Source organism: Mus caroli, chromosome 14 (assembly GCF_900094665.2).
Source record: "Mus caroli chromosome 14, CAROLI_EIJ_v1.1, whole genome shotgun sequence".
Taxonomy (NCBI): domain Eukaryota; kingdom Metazoa; phylum Chordata; class Mammalia; order Rodentia; family Muridae; genus Mus; species Mus caroli.
The window spans coordinates 91031241-91041435 of record NC_034583.1 but is presented as its reverse complement, the minus strand read 5'-3'; the positions used below and the strand labels follow the sequence as shown (position 1 = coordinate 91041435).

Genomic DNA, 10195 nt, shown 5'->3' with positions numbered 1-10195 from the left:
AGTTACAGGAAACAGTAAAAGCAGTACTAAGAGGAAAATTAATAGCATTAAGTACCTTCATAAAGAAAATGGAGAGAGCTCATACTAGCAACTTGAAAACACATCTAAAACCTCTTTAACAAAAAAGAAGGAACAGCATACCCAAAAGTAGAATAAGGAAGAAAATAATCAAAATCAGATCTAAAAATCAATAACTTAGAAACAAAGAGAATAATACAAAGTCTGAGTGAAACCAAGAGATGGTTCTTAGAGAAAATTAATGAGACAGACTAGAGTTTAGCCAAACTAACTATAAGACAGAGAGACAGTATTCAATATAACAAAATCAGAGATGAAGAAGTGCATAGCAACAGACACTGAGGAAATCCAAAGAATCATTAGGTCTTTCTTCAAAAGCTTGTACTCCACAAAATTGCAAAATATTAATGAAGTGGACAATTTCCATAATAAATACCACTTATCAACATGAAATCAAGATCAAGTAAACTATTTAAATAGTCATTTTACACCTAAGGAAGTATACACAGTCATTAAAATCTCCCAATCAAAACAAAAGCCCAGGGCAAGATGGTTTTAGTGAGGAATTTTACCAGTATTTCAAAGAAGATATAATACCAATATTGCTCAAACAATTCTACAAAATAGAAACAGAAGGAACAAATAAATTCTAGGAGGCCACACTCACCCTAATACCTAAACCACACAAAGACTCAACAAAGAAAGAACATTTCAGCCAATTTCTCTTATGAACATTGATGCACAAATAATGAACAATATTATCTCAAACCAAATCCTAAAATATGTCAAAAAATATTTTCCACAATTATCAAGTAGGCTTCATCCCAGGGATGAAGGGATGGTTGAAAAATCCATCAACATAATACAGTATAGAAACAAACTGAAAGAAAAATAAAACATGATAATCTAATTAAATACTTGAAAAGCTTTACACAAAATCCAACACCCCTTCACATTAAAATTCTTAGAGAGATCAGAGATATACAGAGTATACCTAAACAAAATAAAAGGCAACATACAGCAAGCCAATAGCCAACATCAAATTAAGTTGAGAGACACTTAAAGCATTTGCACTAAATTCAGGGACAAGACAAGGCTGTCTACTCTTTCTGTACCTATTCAATATAGTATTTGAACCTCTGGCTAGAGCAATAAGCTAACTTAAGGTGGTCAAGGGGATACATATTCAAAAGAAAGAAGTCAAAGTAGTCCCAGATAATAGGATAGCATACATAAGTGACCCCAAAACTCTACCAGAGAATTACTATAGCTGACTAACACCTTCAGCAACGTGGCTGGATAGAAAATTAATTCAGGAAAATCAGTAGTCCTCTGCTCAACCAGCTAAGAAAGGAATTAGAGAAACAATACCCTTCACAATAGCCACAAATAACACAAAATCTTGCTGTAACTCTAACCAAGCAAGTGACAGAAATCTATGACAAGAACTGCAAGTCTCTGAAGAAAGAAATTGAAGACAATATAAGAATATGGAAAGGTTTCCCCCATGGTCATAGATTGTTAGAATTGACATAGTAAAAATGACTATTTGCCAATCTAAAAATGGCAATTACTCAAAGCAATTGAATTGCATATTCAATGCAATTACCATTAAATTCCAACACAATTCTTTTTTTTTAATTAGGTATTTTCCTCATTTACATTTCCAACGCTATCCCAAAAGTCCCCCATACCCTCCCACCCACCCTCCCCCACTTTTTGGCCCTGGCATTCCCCTGTACTGGGGCATATAAAGTTTGCAAGTCCAATGGGCCTCTTTCCAGTGATGGCTGACTAGGCCATCCTTTGATACATATGCAGCTAGAGTCAAGAGCTCCAGGGTACTGGTTAGTTCACAATGTTGTTCTACCTATAGAGTTGCAGATCCCTTTAGCTCCTTGGGTACTTTCTCTAGCTCCTCCATTGGGGGCCCTGTGATCCATCCAATAGCTGACTGTGAGCATCCACTTCTGTGTTTGCTAGGCCCCGGCATAGTCTCACAAGAGACAGCTATATCTGGGTCCTTTCAGCAAAATCTTGCTAGTATATGCAATGGTGTCAATGTTTGGAAGCTGATTATGGGATGGATCCCTGGATATGGCAGTCTCTAGATGATCCATCCTTTCGTCACAGCTCCAAACTTTGTCTCTGTAACTCCTTCCATGGGCCAACACAATTCTTAAGAGACCTTGTAAAAGCAATTCTCAACTTCTTATGAAAACAAAACAAAACAAAACAGGATAGCTAAAATAATCCTTCACAATAAAAGAACTTTTGGAAGTATCACCATCTCTGATTTCAAACTGTACTATAAAGCAATCGTCATAAAAGCCACGTTATTGGCATAAAAACAGGATGATTAATAAAATAGAATCAAATGCTTAGAAATAAACCCACAGACCTATGGACACTTAACTTTTAACAAAGAAGCCAAAGCTGTTCAATGTAAAAGAGAAAGCAACTTCAACAAATAGTGCTGGTGTACCTGGATGTCTGCATGTAGAAGAATGCAAATAGTTCCATATTGATCACTCTGCATAAAACGCAACTCCAAATGGATTAAGGACCTCAACATAAAACCAGATACACTAAATCAAATATAAGAAAATGTTGGGAGCTCCCATGAATACATTGATAGGAGAGACAACTTCTTGAGCAGAATACCAATGGCTCAGATTCTAAGATCAAATCTGATAAATGGGGCCTAATAAAACTGAAAAGCTCTATAAGGCAAAGAATATGTCTAAATAGGGAAAAGTTCTTAGCCAACCCTACATTAGACAGCAGGATAACATCCAAAGCAGATAAATGATTCAAGAAATTAAACACTAACAAACTAAATAAACCAATGTTTAAATGGGGTTAAGAGATAGAAAATTCTCAATAGAGAAATTTCTAATGACCTAGAAGCACTTAAAGAAATGTTCAATGTCTTTAATCATTAGGGAAATACAAGTAAAAATGACTGAGATTTCATCTTACACCCACCAGAATGGCTAAGATCAAAACCCTCAAGATATAGCACATGCTGGGGAGGCTGTGGAGCAACAAGCAATGGGAACACTACTCTATAGCTGGTGGGAATACAAACTTCAAAAATGTGTTTGACAGTTTCTCAGACAATTGGGAATATAGCTCTATCGGAGCCAGCTATACAACTCCTAGGCCTATACCCAAAAGATGTTCCACCATTCCACAGGGGTATGCTCATAGCAGCTTTATTCATACAAGGCTAAAACTGGAAATAATCTAGATTTCCATCAACCAAAGGATGGATAAAGAAAATGTGAAACACACACACACAAAACCACCAACACCAACACCAAGAAAATAAGCTGGCACATGCCTTTAATCCCAGCACTTGGGAGTCAGAGGCAGGTTCAGAGGCATGTGGATTTCTGAATTTGAGGCCAGCCTAGTCTACTGAATGAGTTCCAGGACAGCCAGGGCTATAGAGAGAAACCTTGTCTCGAAACAACAACAACAACAAAGTGGTACAACTGCACAGTGGAATACTACTTGGCTAAAACAAAGACATCATGGAATTTACAGTCAAATAGATGGAACTAGAAAATACCATCCTGAGAGAGGCAACCTGGACCTGAAAGACATTCATGGTATGGATATTAACCATAAAGTACAGGATACCCACTCAACTATTTACTCAATAAAAGGTAAGTAAATAGAAGGGCCCAAGGGAAGATACTTCAATATCACTCAGATGTAGAAATAAATTTGCCATCATTGGTAGATAGAAGGAGGAAATTGGATGGGATGGGGAGAAGAGGAAAATGGGAGTAGTGATCAGGTATGGGGAGAGTGAGGCAGCAGGAAAGGGGAGGGCTTTGAGAGAGAAGGGAAATGGGCGGGGTGTAACTCTGGGATGAGCAGGAGACATGGGATGGGGTGGGGGGGGACTCCCAGAAGTCTATGTGGATGATCCTAATTGGGACTTCTAGCAACTAGGGATATGGAGACTGACATAGCCATATCCTATATCCAGGCAGGACTTCCAGTGGTGGGACAGGGACATCAAATCACTCACAAAACCTCAAACCCTAAATGTGTCCTGCCTACAAGATGTACAGGGATAAAGATAGAGCAGAGACTGAGGGAAGTGACAACTAGTGACTGCCCTGCTTCAATCACATCCCATGGGAGAGAGTCAACTCCTGACACTGTTACTGATGCTCTGCTATGCTTGCAGACAAGAACTTACCATAACGCCTCTGAAAGGTTCTATCTAGCAGCTGATGAAAACAGATGCAGAGACCCGCAGCCAGACATGAGACAGAGCTTGAGTCTTGTGGAAGAGTGAAGGATAGGATAGAGGGAGCCAGAGAGGTCAAGGGTACCTCAAGAACTACAGAGTCAACCAACCTGTGCCCAAGGGAGCTCACAGAGACTGAACAACCAACCGAAGATAATGCAGAGGCTGAGTCTAGCCCCCTACACTTATATAGCAGATGTGCAGCTTGGTCTTCATGTGGGTTCCCTAACAACTGAAGTAGGGGTCATGGTGGGGACTGTCTTTGACTCTGTTGTCTGCCTTTGGATCCCTTTCCTGAGGCCAGACTTCCTTGTCTGGCCTCAGTGGGAGAGAATAATCTTAATCCTGCTAAGCCTTCATGTGCCAAGGCTGGTTGATACCTATGGGTGTCTTACCCCTCTCTGAGGAAAAGGAGAGGAGATAAGGGAAAAAGGGGTTGAGAGAGAGAGTAGGACTGGGAGAGAGGAGGGAGGATGGGCTGCAGTAGGCATGTAAAGTGAATAAATAAATTAGCCAATGGGGGAAAAACCCAATGGTCAGATCACCAAACCACAGTGTTTTGTCACACAAGCAACATTTATGGCATGAGAAGTTGTGTGTACCTGTTCTACATGTCTCCAGGTCTCAGACAATATCCAGTATATCCAAACCTTGTATAAAACTGATACCTACTTCCTAGTAAACATGACACTTTAACACATAGCTAAGTCATGAAATAGCTAAGTCACCATTGTTTTCTAAGTGTAGAAATAGAATGGCAGCACATATACTCATACTCACATTTATTTGTGTATGACAGGTTATACAGCACAAATACATACACAAGGCTGAGACTTTTAAGAACAAAACCCCTGTTATACAGTTACATGATAGGAACACAAGCTCAGCTCATTTCTTCTTTTTTTAAATTTAATTATGCATTTAACCTAATGTTTTTGCAGGTATACTATGTATGGCAAATATATCCCCCTATAGTCCTGTTCCTTGATGATTCCCTCCAGGTCCATCCATTTGGCTAGGAATTTCATAAATTCATTCTTTTTAATAGCTGAGTAGGACTCCATTGTGTAAATGTACCACATTTTCTGTATCCATTCCTCTGTTGAGGGGCATCTGGGTTCTTTCCAGCTTCTGGCTATTATAAATAAGGCTGCTATGAACATAGTGGAGCATGTGTCCTTCTTACNNNTTNGNACATCTTCTGGATATATGCCCAGGAGAGGTATTGCTGGATCCTCCGGTAGTACTATGTCCAATTTTCTGAGGAACCACCAGACTGATTTCCAGAGTAGTTGTACAAGNTTGCATTCCCACCAACAGTGGAGGAGTGTTCCTCTTTCTCCACATCCTCACCAGCATCTGCTGTCACCTGAATTTTTCATCTTAGCCATTCTGACTGGTGTGAGGTGGAATCCCAGGGTTGTTTTGATTTGCATTTCCCTGATGATTAAGGATGTTGAACATTTTTTTCAGGTGCTTCTCTGCCATTCGGTATTCCTCAGGTGAGAATTCTTTGTTCAGCTCTGAGCTCCAGTTTTTAATGGGGTTATTTGATTTTCTGGAGTCCACCTTCTTGAGTTCTTTATATATATTGGATATTAGTCTGTTATCTGATTTAGGATAGGTAAAGATCCTTTCCCAATCTGTTGGTGGTCTTTTTGTCTTATTGATGGTGTCTTTTGCCTTGCAGAAGCTTTGCAGTTTCATGAGGTCCCATTTGTCAATTCTCGATCTTACAGCACAAGCCATTGCTGTTCTATACAGGAATTTTCCCCCTGTGCCCATATCTTCAAGGCTTTTCCCCACTTTCTCCTCTATAAGTTTCAGTGTCTCTGGTTTTATGTGAAGTTCCTTGATCCACTTAGANTTGACCTTAGTACAAGGAGATAGAAATGGATCAATTCGCATTCTTCTACATGATAACCGCCAGTTGTGCCAGCACCATTTGTTGAGAATGCTGTCTTTCTTCCACTGGATGGTTTTAGCTCCCTTGTCGAAGATCAAGTGACCATAGGTGTGTGGGTTCATTTCTGGGTCTTCAATTCTATTCCATTGGTCTACTTGTCTGTCACTNTACCANTACCATGCAGTTTTTATCACAATTGCTCTGTAGTAAAGCTTTAGGTCAGGCATGGTGATTCCACCAGAGGTTCTTTTATCCTTGAGAAGAGTTTTTGCTAGCCTAGGTTTTTTGTTATTCCAGATGAATCTGTCGATTTCCCTTTCTAATTCGTTGAAGAATTGAGTTGGAATTTTGATGGGGATTGCATTGAATCTGTAGATTGCTTTTGGCAAGATAGCCATTTTTTTTCTGCTCTGAGAAGCAGATATTTAGATCCCTCATCCACCAGCCATTGGAGCAAGGCTGGGCCACTGAAGATGACTGATTTGACGTATTCTTTGTGGAGGGTTTCCTGGTGGTCTCTGGAATCAGAGGAGTTCCCACAGCCCCTCCTCTGTTTTTCATATCTTGCTGAAGCATAGTTTTAGAAAACAACAAACAAACAAAAACAAAACAAAACAAACAAACAAAAAACCCACAAGATTCGGCTAGTCCCCAGAAGAAATCTGTTAAAGACAATCTCCATGGCGACTGATTCTGACTGTCCAACACATCGACATTTGAAATGTAAACCATCATTCCTCCAGTTGCCTTCTTCCTAGCAACAGAGTGTCAATTTCATTGGGATCAGCACCGTCATATATGTATATTTCATAGGACACTTCTACTGTATTAGGTTTCCATAGTTCTTAGTTTCCATAGCCCTGTCTTGCCTCATGTCTCTTATACCCTTTTTCCCTCTCCACCATACTTGATTTTTCCTTTCTAGCCACATCCCTTCCATTCATAACTATCTATTCTATCTGTTTTTTTTTCCCCTACTAACTTACTCTATACCTTACCTGTGTTTTTCCATGAATTGTAGCATTAAGGACAGGGAGGAGTATAATTCTAGGTTCTGATATTTATCTTGTCCATCCCCCTTAGTTTCTGTTGCCCACTCTGGTCCTTAGGGAAGTGCCAGTGCTAGTTGTTGTTTGGTAGGAAATTCTCTTGGGATCCTGATAGTGTGGCTACTGGAGATTCCAGGTGAAATATGTTTCTAGATATTGGGAGTTGATGCCTAGTGATGGGGAACTTTTGGACATGAAGCTGAGAGAATCTATGGAGGAAAACTGGGTGTTCCACTAGGATCTGTTTATTTCCCTGGGAATGGGGGCAGAGAGTGAGGAGAGGTCATAGCAGAAGGTCTGTTCCAGAGCTGAGGATAAGACTGGGTGATTGGACTTGGAAGAATGGAGGGAGAGGGATCTGCAGTTAGTTTTCTTGTTTCCCTGGTCAGAGTGGCATGTAGGATCCCAGGGAGTGCCTGCTGGAGTTGGGGGCTGGGATAAAATGAAGATCAGCACATTTCAAACAAAATTAGTTTTAGGTTTAAAGCATTAAGTGTGCTGTGCTAGGAACAAAGTTTTGAAATGATATTAGTGATTAGGCTCTACATGACACATCTACTGATAATTTATTGATCATAAAGGTAAATTATTACTCTTTAAATTTTATCTGTCACTTTAAATTGTGTCAGCCAAGGTCTGTGTGCTATTAAATCTATAACACTTAAAATATTTCCTCATTAGGGGCACTGCTGTAATTATTGCTTTCATTCAGGGTCCTGGTTTATATTAATAAATGTTATATAAAGTTCAATATCTGCTGCTGCTCATTATTTTCAGTCATGTGGTGGTAAGCAACATGATTTGTTGAAAAATGAGCACCAGAGCTCATGTAAGAACAAGCCACCTTTAAAACAATGAAAAGTAAGAATAATTTTTATAACAGTATTTTATGTCAGAGACACATGCATTAAGGGCACTTGCCTTCATTTGATTTGCACTACTAATGCTAACAGGCATAAAGGCACTTTCAAGAGGACCCATCCAGTAATTTTCAGTACATACAACTTACCCCTGGAAGGCCACCATCCAGACTAAATGAGTACCCCTTTGAGATAGTTTCCATATAATTTTCTCTTGTGGTCTCCTTCATTGTTAGTGTAGTAATTCCTACTAAAACTGGAAAATTAAACCTTTAGTTTTGACTCTACTAAAACTTCAATTACAAAACAAAAACACCAATGAAAGAACTATATTTTTGATTTCTCCAAAGACAAGAGACCAGCACAATATTTCCTTATCCTAATATCTAATAAATATCCCAATTGACATCAACATACACACTGGAACATTATAATTGTTTTAGTGGAATCACTCTTTTTATCTTAAAAGTCTGTGAAATTTTCATAGTTAGGATAGCATCTCCTAGTCTTCCCATTTTATTATAAAGATGTAGAAATTTCTGATTACATTTTATATGCCCTGTTGACTATAAATTTCAAAATCTCATATGATGATAAAAGTTGACTAAAATACAAAGATCAACTTCTCTAAATGGCAGTTCAGAATAGGAGAAATAAAATGGCTTTGCTACATAGTTTGCATACCAAATGGTTTAATATAGCTATTTAATGTTGCAGTTTTGTTCATGGAAACTGACAGTCTACGGTACAAATCGAAGGAATGAAGGTCTCTTAACCCTAAGCATTAAGAGGACCCGAATGAAAGATGCTTTAGCATAGAAAAGCACCTTCCCAACTGGAGTTATTTTGTTTTGGTGAGTGTTGTTTAATATTAAGCTTCCACACTTATTAAATAAATTCTAGCTCTATTAGCAAATAAATGCACAGATCTACTTCATCCACAAATAAAACAATTATGGAACTTTAATTTTTTTCCCATATAGCTTCCATCATAAAGATATTTGTACTCCACACAGGTGTATCTTGATACTGTCATCTCAGTATTTTATCAGTCTAAGCCAGATAGAAAAGGAATATATAGTAGAAAAATCCTTTTATACGAGCTAGGCACAGTATTATAAACTTTTAATCCCAACTACTGAAGAGGCTAAGGTAGGAGAATCTTTTTTGAGTTCACAAGTTCAAGACCAGTGTATAATGTAGGAACCCTCATCTGTAGCAAGGAAGCAGGTAGAAAAGATGGAAGAAATGGAGGAAGGAGGGAAGGAAGAGGGCAGAAACTTTCATGAAGCTCTAAACATAGTAAAAAAAAAAAAAAAAAAAAAAGGTCTCTCCAATGTTTTGGGGGAAGACAGGAATTGAGGCAATAGCAGTTGCCTAATGTAGCAATAGGCAATAATAGCATTAATCATTCAATAAACATTACAACAAGCTATTATGAATCAAACTTTCCATGTGATGTTTCTGATCTTGAAAAAAACAGATCTTAGACTACAGCCATGCAAGCCCGCCTTAGTCTAATAACCACTGACCCCTTAGAGTTAATGAAGTGAAAATTTCCAGATCTATTTAAACTTTCTGTATTTCACTGCAGACTGCTGCATCTAGAATACTATAAAAGACTGTTGATTCCACGTCATGTGACTATGTGGCGTCTCTGTCACAAGACAAATCAGATCATTGATATTTGGAATAGTTGACTGAGGTCTCTTGCATAGTTCTATCTTAGTTGAATTTATTTTTCTTTATAGCATAATCTTTAAATTACTACTTTTAGACTTCCTGAAAATGAGGTAATAAGAAAAATATCGAATCTTAAAACTAGCTTGGGAATACAAACTCACAAAATTAACAGGGGAAAACCTCTATAAAATTAAGTGATTAATAAGTAAGTACGACATATCTGAGGGAACCCTGTATTTTCCTTTATTTTTTTTTTCATGTTTATTTTCAAAGGTTTATGGATTTATCCTTTTAAATACCATAAAAGTATTTAGTCCAAGAAATATCTTTTCAAGCCAATAATTTTTTTGAATGAAACTGAACATATGATCTCAGGATTACATTTTGACCCATGTCTGTCAATCATTAA

General features: G+C 38.1%; 1 pseudogene; it reads right to left on the bottom strand.

The window, feature by feature from the left end:
• Window positions 1–6628: 6628 nt before the first annotated feature.
• Window positions 6629–6926, bottom strand: LOC110309879 (annotated as a pseudogene).
• Window positions 6927–10195: the final 3269 nt, after the last annotated feature.